The sequence below is a fragment of the Lissotriton vulgaris genome, chromosome 12, assembly GCF_964263255.1.
Source record: "Lissotriton vulgaris chromosome 12, aLisVul1.2, whole genome shotgun sequence".
In the NCBI taxonomy this organism is placed as follows: Eukaryota; Metazoa; Chordata; class Amphibia; order Caudata; family Salamandridae; genus Lissotriton; species Lissotriton vulgaris.
Window position 1 is genome coordinate 672,849,110 of NC_141700.1, and position 12,135 is coordinate 672,861,244.

Sequence of the window (12,135 nt, forward strand, 5' to 3'; positions counted from 1 at the left end):
AAAGTACTAATTTCGGATAGAGGAACCCAATTTGTTTCACATTTTTGGAGAGCCTTCTCAGCTAAGTTGGGAATTGACTCTCGCTTCTCCACAAGTTACCACCCAGAAACTGATGGCCAAACGGAAAGAGTGAACCAGGAGCTTGAGCAGTACTTGCGTTTATACCTTTTGGACCAAAAATTAGATTGGTCAGAATTGGTATGGGCAGCAGAGTTTGCTTATAACAATGCGGTTCACTCTTCCACTGGTTATTCACCCTTCTTTGTAAATTATGGTAGGCATCCTGCCTTCATTGTAGAAAAAGAGGAAAGCCCAGTTCCTGCTGTAGAACAGAAGGTTAGTGAGATGCAAAAATCTCTCATTCAAGTCAAAAAGAATTTAGAAAAGGCCAAAGAATCTTATAAAAGACATGCAGATAAAAAAAGAAGAGAGAACCCAGTGTTTCAGGCAGGGGATAGAGTGTGGCTATCCACTAAGAATTTGAGGCTAAAGATCAATCGAAAATTTCAGCCCCGATTTTTAGGCCCATTCAAAGTGGAAAAAATGCTTAATCCAGTCACAGTGAAAGTTCAGTTACCCTCATATCTCAAGGTTCATCCCGCTTTCCATGTGTCCCTGTTAAAGAAAAGTCCACCCAAGTTGAGAGAGCGTTTAGTACCAAAACCAATTCAGATAGACACACACGAAGAGTTTGAGGTACACAAAATCCTAGATTCCAAACTGAAGAGAGGTATCTTGTACTATCTGATTGACTGGAAGAATTTTGGCCCTGAGGAAAGATCGTGGGAGCCCTCTGACAACGTTCATGCTCCCAGACTTCTTCGAGAGTTTCACAAGGCCAATCCTTCCAAACCCAAAGGAGAAGGAGCATTCTTGGTGGGAGGTACTGTCAGAATCCATGCACCTCGCCAAAGGCTATCTGTGAGGAAGAATCCATGCTGGAAAACATCTTTGCGCTTACTACTAAGGTCCTGCAGTGTCCCGCCATGTTGCAAGAGTAGCGCTCAGTTCCATCGAGTGAAACCTCCTTCAGCGGTCTAGTTGCTGAGAGCAGTGGCGCGCATTGTCGCCAATGCGCATGCGCGAACCTCGCGCTGCGCACTTCAACCGACTTTTATCCCTGACAGGAGCTTCCTTGGCTCGCTGTCATCTTCCTGAGGAAATCTTTGACGTATTTCTGTTGAGAACTTTTTCCCTTGCCTCGTCATAGCAATTACCAGTCTCAAGGTTCTGTTGACACTCGGTTTGAGTGTTTCGTTGTTCTTGTTCTTCGAGAAAGTCACCTGCATTTTGACAGAATAAAGACGCTACCACAGGGAGAGAGTAGCGGAGCTAAAGACGCTACCACAGGACGAGAGTAGCGGAGCTGAGTCTTCAGAGCGTCTTCTGTGAAGAGAAGACCTCGTAATCCAAGTAAGAGTGTGGTTCTTGCGCTTCAGTCTCCAGGCAATGACTGAGGTGATGTTATCTTCAAGCTAACTGTGTTTGGAGCAAGAGGATCCTTGAGCCTGAGAGATTAGCGCTTCAGAGGACAGAGAGTATTGTTTAAATTCAAGACTTCTGAGAGTGCTTATTAACAGACTGTGATTTTCCTGCAACTTTCTTCATGAAAGCATCAAAACTGAATATTTGCTACACACCTTGAACTTATTGGTGGGCAGTCCTTCTGCAGTTTTCCCATTTGGTCATCAGCCTGTTCTTGCAGTGAATCAGATATTCAGTACCTGACAAACATTAATAGGGAGGAGCTAGCTTCTAATTAAACACTGGTAAGAATTAGTTTGGGTTTAACAGAATAGATAATAAGATGTACCCTTCATGGTGAGTCAGAAATTTAATAAGTGTTTTACCTTACAGCGCAGACCAGACCAGACCAGGTTGGAAGCCAGTGTCCGAAGCGTGTCTCTCTTGTTTGTCATCCACTTCCCCTTTCCCCCACGGGGTTAATTCTGTGGACAGCGAAATTCTCAGTAGTCCCTGAGTTATCCCTGGGGTGGATTTGGGGTAAGAGCATCTGTTCCTGAGGGGGCCGAACCAGTGTATCCTTTGAACGTGACAATTGGCAGCGCGCCCTGACATTCTGGACACTGGGCATTTGAGCCCCTTCTTGAGATGGCCAGTTGGCCAGGGGGCTGGTATGTGGGTAGGGCGCAAGACCCCAAGGTGATTTTTGCGCAATGTGATTTTACTATGTTTATGATGGTAGTTGCCTAATGTGATTTTTGCGCAATGTGATTTTACTATGTTTATGATGGTAATTGCCTAATGTGTTTTATGGGCTAGAGTGATGTGGTTCTAGGAAATGTAATGCATTTAGTATGTTTTACGCACCCTGTATTGATACCTCTAGAGATGGTTTGTCCTGTGGAGGTTTATGTTAGTGAGATTATGTTTCACTGTGAGTTATGCCCCTAAATGTGATTTATTCTTAGGAGGCAGAGTCTAATGTGTTTAGACTAGTGAGAGATGGCCTACTGTATTCATAATGGTTAGGCCTAAATGTGAGTTAGGCGTAATGTGCAATGCCATTATGCCTGTTATACCTCTAACTGTGTTTTCATGCTTAGAAGTTTGGTTTGCCTAGTATGTTATACTAGAGAGGTTATGTGTCCATGCGTGATCTAGGCCTATGGTTATTAGTATTGCGTAGGGTGTACCTACCTGTTACCAGTGGTTACCTGTTGTGATCTATACTTGTTATTTGGTGTGACAGTTATTCTAAGTGCTAGTTCTACTAAGTGCTGATTCTGACAGTGGCCCACATGGCCCTGTCTTGGTGTAAATAATCCCTTGTGAATATTGCCTGTGCCAGTTGGCACAATGTATATTGTGTGATTACTCTATGTAAATAACAAGGACCCCCTGTTCAAATACTGAATTCGTAATACAGGGAAATAAACAGTGTGAGAAAAGTTATACAATTGATATCACAACTAGGGAGAACAAACAGTATGTAAAGCACAACAAATAATTAAAAAGTACAAAGTTGAGTTTATTTTTAAATGTACATATTCATATTAAAAAGACTCAGTGCAAAATCATATGCACTAATTAATTCTAAAAAATCAACAATCATACATAAATAACTTATATTCAACAAATTTACACAAATTTATATGTAGTAAAACAGTGGCGAAAAATGCAAAACATCGACGCGCGTTTCGGCGTTATCAACAGAACGCCTTCATCAGGAGCCACAATCAATCTAGGAGAAACACGGGATGAGTGTTCTCTAATTATTCCTTGTAGATATATCAACACCTATCATCTCGGTGGAACTACACTTCACCTGGCTTACTGTCTAGGCGAAAAGAGTCTTGTCAGATGAACAAGATTATCAGTATGAGAAAGCCGTATTCAAGCTGGCTGTTAATATCCTGCACTTTGTGTCAAGATGCCCAAAAAGATGAGGGGCCAAAAGATAAAAAGCGAGCAATTGTATCAACCTGTGGGAGTTTCAATTACGATATCTGTAGGCTCCTCACAGCCGTTGGAAAATACAGCCACGCTAAAGACGGTGGCGGTTGAGCCGTGTCATCAACCAGGAAGAACAGTTACATCGACTCGTTGGAGCTTCAATCAAAATATATGTTGGCTCCCACAGCCGTTGGAAAATGCAGCCGCGCTATAGACGGATGAAGGTCAATACAATTGCTCGCTTTTTATCTTTTTAGGAGTGGTTACCTTTTCCAACGGCTGTGAGGAGCCTGTTTATACCGCAATTGAAGCTCCCACAGGTTGATGTAACTGTTGGCCCCTCATCTTTTTGGGCATCTTGACACAAAGTGCAGGATATTAACAGCCAGCTTGAATACGGCTTTCTCATACTGATAATCTTGTTCATCTGACAAGACTCTTTTCGCCTAGACAGTAAGCCAGGTAAAGTGTAGTTCCACCGAGATGATAGGTGTTGATATATCTACAAGGAATAATTAGAGAACACTCATCCCGTGTTTCTCCTAGATTGATTGTGGCTCCTGATGAAGGCGTTCTGTTGATAACGCCGAAACGCGCGTCAATGTTTTGCATTTTTTGCCACTGTTTTACTACATATAAATTTGTGTAAATTTGTTGAATATAAGTTATTTATGTATGATTGTTGATTTTTTAGAATTAATTAGTGCATATGATTTTGCACTGAGTCTTTTTAATATGAATATGTACATTTAAAAATAAACTCAACTTTGTACTTTTTAATTATTTGTTGTGCTTCACATACTGTTTGTTCTCCCTAGTTGTGATATCAATTGTATAACTTTTCTCACACTATTGTGTGATTACTATCTGATGTGTTTTGACAATACAAAAGTTATTTTTATATAACCTTGTGAGGAGTTCCTTTTGTGTTGTGCCTAGGATGTTGTTGCTGTTGTGTGCGTGCGCAAATGCTTTACACATTGCCTCCGGGATAAGCCTGTCTGCTCATGCCAAGCTACCAAGGGGGTGAGCAGGGGTTATCTTGGCGTGTGACTCCCTTGCCCTGACTAGAATGGTGGTTTCTGCCTGGCTTTGGCGTAAGTCTTAGCCAACCAGAAATCCCAGTTCTAACACCCACCTTATCCTTCAAATTCTGACTTTAAACTATGTTATATTGTACTTAGTAGTCGACACAGGTCTTGCCGGATTAGGTGGGTTCTTTTTGAAGGTATACTGAAGAGGGGGGTGTTTATTTATTTACCATTTTTTACTTTTTCAAGAAAGCCAGTTCCCCTCTTTTTTCCATGAGAATTATGACAATAATAAGTAGTACTCAAAGTCATCATAAATACTACAATAGGCCTCATTCCGAAGTCCTTGTTATATCCGCAGGGGGAGACCTGGATACAGATGTAACTACACTGCTTGATATCGCCCTATGAGATGAAGGGTATTATGATTTTTTTCCCCAGATTGGGGAATTACATACTTACTCAGTAATAGGTTTTCAATTCCGCCTGTTTTTCTCCCTTCTGAGGTAAATAGTGAGCCCTGCTCGGTCATGGCGGGGGCAAGGGGGTCTTTGGGAGGATGGAGGGGGCAGGACAGAGATTCTTTAACATCTCTGCTACCCCCAGCTGAAGTAGGAGGGTGGGGGGGGACTGGGTGCCTGTATCCCCAACAACTATACTTAGGACCCCCAGATCCACTGTCTTCAGGCCATATTTATCTTTTGCACCCGGTATTTACTCAGTGTGGTAAACTTCTATAAACCTAGAATTGCTTTCCGTGCACATAGAGGTATCTGCCTAGGGACTGCAATTAAAGGGGTAATTTGTATTGAGTGACCTGGAGCTGAAAATATCAGCCGTTACTGTTTCTCAACTTATGGTGCACAATTTTATCAACCTCAGAAGGATGAGGGCTAAGCCTCCTGTGCTGAGATTCAAATGTATGATCTTCAAAAACCCTGAAGTTGTTGTCAGCAGCAGGTATTCTGCTCATTTAGCTGTTTTGAAAGGTAACAGGGCAAGATTATATTATTAAATACAACAAGTGTCTAAGAGAATTTTCTACTCATCGAGTATTCATTTATTTTAAAAGTGACTTCACCTTCTGGCATGAGCTACTGCAGCTCCTTCACAACATACCAGGGTCAGCGGCACACAGATAATGCACTGTTTTCTCTTGGCTTGGCAGAACCTTTCACTGCGTTACAATATTTCAGGGTACATTCCTGTTGTTTTAATGGTGTAGAAAGAATAACATTAGGGCCAGACTACCCTTGTACTTCACACTTTTGAGCTCTAATTTAGTTGTGAATTTGATTTGGACATCCATCAGGAAAAACATTGAAAATCCAGGATTCAGGGTTAATTAAATCAAAAGGTTCCCAGACAGTATTTTTGCTTGAGTTTGCATTTCCTTTCTTCCAAAAACATTCGTTTTCATCAGCTACTTTTCAGCAGGTTGTGTTTTTAAACAAGAAGCTGACAACTTAAAAAGATTGGCAGACCAATGTAGGCCAATTCAAAAATGCCCTTTTGGGACGTGCTAATCTGGTACTTTGGTATGAAACTGTTTGTCTTAGCAACATTTAATAGGAGTAATAACTTTGAAGCTGGTAGCAAACAAAATCTTCTATGCATCAAACATACATTATATCCTGATATATTTTCAATTGTAGTGCCATTTGTGGCAGGGTATTTTGTACACACATTATATAGCACGCATACTCACCATTCCATGTGTGTACATACTCTTGTATGTATTTGTTAGAAATGGGTGTTTCTAGTTGGTATTGACTTGCACCCTGTCCAGGAATGGACCCTTGTTCTACTCAGGTTAAGGGAATTACGCAGCTAAAATAACCCCTTGCTCACCTCCTAGGTAGCTTGGCACGAGCAGTAAAGGCTTATCTCAGTAGCAATGTATAAAGCATTTGTACAAAACACACACAGTAGCACACTAAAAACGCTACAAATGGATATCTCACCTGTTTAGAAAAAGAACCAATCTTCATGTGAATACAACAAGACCAAAACGACAAACATCCAACATACACAAGAAAAGATATGCATTTAGCAAGAATAATCTAAAAGTATAGTTCCTTGAAGTGTATAGTGCCAACCGGGGCTTTTAATGGGATCGTTAGCAAGACGAATCAAACAGGTCAGCCGGGCAGCATCGGGAAGACCCGCAAAACAGTACCTTTAGATCTTAAGAGGCCTCTAGACCTTGCAATGAAATCCAAAGATGAGACCTCACCGGTGTCGGCAGGCGTTGGTACTGAAAGCCAGGTAGAAGTTGTTGAGGCCTTGGAGTCACACGCGTTGCAGTTCAATCTCTGCAATGTCATTAAATCAATACTTTATTCGGTTAAAATACATAACCATAAAAGTATGCATACGTGCAAAAAATCACCAATGTCAAAATGCAAGGTTAAAACACAGACTAAACAAAGCTGACTAATATTTGAGTCTCAGTGAGTACAGCACCAAACATGCCAATTTCAGGATGATATGAGCAGGTCCTAATATAAAATGGAATAATGAAACAGAAGTACATTAGAATTTATCATAGGCATAAGTAGTGAACAGACAAAAACCTCAGGGGTCCCCCATGTGAGTCCAACGAATTAAGGACGTCAAATCTCTCCTGTTTGAATCTCCAAAAACAACAAGAAAAGTTTTAAAACGAAAAAATATCTTTAGAATTATGACATTTGCAAGAGTTAACCGCAGCAGTTAAGAGTCTGGCTACCGAATATAAAACAAGTGGTTTAGACAGCACCATAAGATAAGTTAACATAGACCTACATTCTTAAATGCACCATCCTTTGATAGGAGAATGAGGAAAACGGTGCCGGGGCTATGTATAAGATGTGCAAAAAAGAGTAAAGTGCATTAAATGCCGAGGAAGAGAATTATTGCACTGACAAAAAGTGCCAAATATTAAAGAATCTCTATCTAACGGGTATGGTCATCATGGCCCACATGCATCATTGTTTCATTTTGCACTTCCTAATTTGCGATTTTTAGGGAATCGTAAATTAGGAAATGCAAAATGGGATGCATGTACATTTTCTCAAAATATTTGAGAATCGGTAAAAATCGCAATTTTTACAGATTCTCAAATATTATACAATTAGCAAAGTGCGAATTCGCACTTAGAATATCGCAATTCCTGATTGCATTTCAAGGGTGGAGAGGGGGGGTTCAAATGAGCCCCCCTGCACCCATGAAATGTTGTTTTCGCATCATGTTGCACACACACATGTCCTAAGGACATGTGTGTCCATAACATGAATGTGTAAAAAATGCTTTTGCAGCGTTTTTAACACTTTTTGCAAATTTAGAGTGGTTCAACCATTCGGTAAATTTGACACCCTAATTGCGAATTCGCAATTATAAAAGTAATCATGCATTGCTTTTAAGAAATCGCACATTTGCGATTTCTTAAAAGCAATCGCATTTTTAGAAATCGCAAAAATGTTGCGATTTCTAAAAATGCTTGATGCATTCCAAAAAGCATTTTTGGAATCGCAAACGGCCGATTTTAAGGAATCGCACCGTTTGCGACTCCAAAAATGCTTGATGCATGTGGGCCCATATCTTTTATTTCTAGTCATAAAAAAAACATAAAAAAATAACAATGTAAAATACCAGTGCTCATATGCACACATATAAATACTGTAGGTTAGAAAATAATAAAACAGTGTTGCAGACTATTTGACAAGAAATGTAAACAATCGAGAAATTTAAGATACTCATAAAAACCAATATCTCTAGTTCATTTCTTTGTCTCAAATACCATATGGCTGTCAGAAATGTGCAAATAGAAAAGACAACTGGTCCACTCGTGTCTGTGATACATATTCTAAGCGCAGTGGTAGGGTCAACATTCTACATAATGGTACTATTCAGCGTTTCCAATGCTTTTTGCATACCACAAAACAAAAGCATGTTCAATGGACTCGGTGACCTCACATCCGCAATGTCAAGGTCAGGAGTGCCGGTGTTAGCCGGGCAGAGGCTCCAATCTCATTGCGGTCGATGCGTCATGCTCTTTACGTGCTGTGACCATGGCTTCGGGACAGGCAGAGTAACGGGATCAGTGCTGAAGCGCTGCCTTCGGCAAACCTAGGGCTGCAATGTGAGACATGGTGATGCGTTGGCTCTTCACGAGCGATGCCCTCATCCATGGTACAGACAGCTGGGTCTGAGACGAAGACGAAGTCAATGGTGTCGTCATCGTGAGGGCGGGGCTTTGATGTCATCACTGTCCCATCAGCGGTGACCACAGCTTCGGTGCAGGCAGTGATGTTGATGACTGCGTCAGGGTTGCTTTTCTTTGTGCTACAGTACAACCACTCAGTTCCAATGGCCCAGGACTGATTTTGGCACCACTTGGCAATGCAGGACTCACAGCAGAAGAGCCCCAGTGCTGGCCTAAAGATGTAGATGAAGTATTTGATGTCCCTCAGACTTCCAACAGGAGGCAAGCATAAACAAGCCATGGGAAAACCTTGGCAAGCAGAATGAAGAAAGCAAATGCTAGTTCTTTCAATGTCCAAGACAGAAGCAGCAAGCAGCAGGCCACCACAACACAACATCAAGCAGAGTGGTAGTTTCACTCCTACAGCTCCTACAGCGTTTCTTCATGGTGGAATCTCCTCTTAGTTACGAAGTGTTCTAAAATGTGGGGTCAAAGCTCTCATACCAGTTTCTGCCTTTGAAGTAGGCAAAATTAAAAGGAAAGTCTTTGTAGGGCACAAGACCCTGCCTTTCCCTGACCTGGCTCCAGATACGTTACAGGGGGAGGAGACAGCATTGTGAGAGGACAGGCACAGCCCCATTCAGGTGTCAGTGACAACTCCTCCCACTACTGTAGCTCAGAAAGACCCATCAGCCTGGTGATGGCCATCAGGATTTGGAGGGCACACCTCAGCTCCCTTTGTGTGACTGTCTAGAGTGAATGCTACCAATAATGTCCTAGCTCCAAACATGCCAAAAACATATATTGAAACACAGCCCACACCTCTCCACATCTGAGGCATTTCTCTCCCTCCACAGCAAAGTGTCTGGCAATCCTTCCAGGCATAGATTATGCCCTATGAAGCACATAAAAATTGAATACGTTTAAATCTAGCGTTCCTAGAAACATTAGGCATGCATTGTAGAATCGCTCCCCAGTCATCCTCCAGGATGGGGATCCCCAGATCACCCTCCCACAGTCCTCCAAGGGCCGCTAGGGGTAGGAGCACCTTACCCTGAATTGTTCTATAGAGACAATGATTGCCTTCAAGGTCCCCGATAATGTAAATAAGTATTGGCAGCTTTTGGAATGGGATGGTTACAATGCGCCCCCAAGCCAATGTATGCGAACGACCACTGTCACAGTCTTGGAATGGAAGGAGTACACCATACTTCCAACCCCAGCGCAGGAAACAACGACATCACCCCATCGCAAGACCTCTGCAACTCCCTGGCTTCATACTTCCACAACAAGATCGCGGACATACACAACAGCTTCAACAACCAACCAACGCACACCATGACCGAACAACCACCCCCCACCACCACCCTCCACGCCTGGACCCCGATCAGCACCGAAGACACCATCCGCACGATGAACTCCATCCACTCCGGATCACCGACCGACCCCTGCCCTCACCACGTCTTCAACAAAGCCGACGCTGTCATCGCACCCCACCTGCGAGACATCATCAACACATCCCTCGACACCACCATCTTCCCCGAGAGCTGGAAACACGCCGAACTCAGCGCCCTACTCAAGAAACCAACAGCGGACCCCACCGACCTCAAGAATTACCGCCCCATCTCGCTCCTCCCGTTTCCAGCCAAAGTCATCGAGAAGACCGTCAACAAGCAGATGGCCGCTTTCCTCGAGACGAACGGATCCCTCGACCCCTCACAGTCCGGCTTCCGAGCCAACCACAGCACCGAGACCGCCCTCATCGCCGCCACCGACGACATCCGAGCCCTGATGGACAATGGAGAAACAGCGGCCCTCATCCTCCTAGACCTCTCCGCGGCATTCGACACGGTCTGCCACCGCACCCTAGTACGGCGTCTCAGCAACGTCGGAATCCAGGACAAGGCGCTGGAGTGGATCACCTCCTTCCTCGACGGGAGAACACAGAGAGTCCGCCTACCACCGTACAAGTCAGAGGCCACCGAAGTCATCTGCGGCGTCCCCCAAGGATCATCTCTGAGCCCCACCCTCTTCAACGTCTACATGAGCCCCCTCGCGGCCATCGTACGCAAACACAACCTCAGCATAATCTCCTACGCCGACGACACCCAGCTGATCCTCTCCCTGACCAACGACCCCGCCGCCGCCAGAGCCAACCTGCACGAAGGGATGAAAGAGGTAGCCGAGTGGATGACGACCAGCCGCCTGAAACTGAACTCGGACAAGACGGAGGTCCTCATCCTGGGCTCCTCTCCCTCCGCCTGGGACGACTCCTGGTGGCCTCCCGCCCTGGGCACCGCACCCAAACCGACAGACCATGCACGCAACCTGGGCTTCATCCTGGACTCCTCCCTCTCCATGACCAGGCAAGTCAACAACGTCTCCTCGGCATGCTTCAACATCCTACGCATGCTACGGAAGATCTTCTGGTGGATCCCCACCGAGACCAGGAAGACCGTCACCCAGGCCCTCGTCACCAGCCGACTGGACTACGGCAACGCCCTCTACGCCGGGACCACCGCCAAGCTCCAGAAGAGACTCCAGCGGATCCAGAACGCCTCAGCCAGACTCATCCTCGACATCCCACGAACCAGCCACATCTCCGGACATCTGCGAGACCTTCACTGGCTCCCCGTCAACAAAAGAATCACCTTCCGCCTCCTCACCCACGCACACAAAGCCCTACACGACCAAGGCCCGAGCTACCTCAACAGCCGAGTCAACTTCTACGCTCCCAAACGCCACCTCCGATCAGCCAACCACGCCCTCGCCGCCGTCCCCCGCATCCGAAGAGCGACTACAGGAGGAAGGTCCTTCTCCCACCTGGCCGCCAAGACCTGGAACTCCCTCCCGACCGACCTGCGCCTGACCCAAGACCACCTCTCCTTCAGGAAGAAGCTGAAGACCTGGCTGTTCGAGCAGTAGCGGCTCCCCCCCCCCAGCGCCTTGAGACCCCACGGGTATGTAGCGCGCTTTATAAGTGTCACTGATTGATTGATTGATACTCAAAGAGGGACCCAAGTATCAATGCACCCACCTCCATCCAAACCCTTAATATTCTACAATCTCCTCCATGTGGGAGTACCTCCAAGAATGTCAAGGTAATAGCTGGGGAGTAAGGCAGTCGTATCCTTGCCCGTCCTAGACTTCGAGACCAACAACGAAATTCATTGGGGTCAATCCGCCCCGGACAGGGAAGCTGGAAAAGTACTCTGATCAAACTAGACAGGTGAGGTACAGAGGGTCCTATCTCCCTCCCAGGGGTAAGTCTCCCAGCAATCCACTGTGCGAGCCATTGTAATTGCGCCACCCATTAGTACGCTTCAAAGTCAAGAACACCCTGACCACCCTCACCTCTAGGTTGCAGGATCGTGGACAACGCCACTCATTGTCACCATGTGCCCCAGAGTAAGACTGTGATAATCCCGGGGAGGACTATCATCTTCAGTAAAGCCACACAGCCCGATACCCACAGGGAAATCGATTTCCAAAAACTACTAC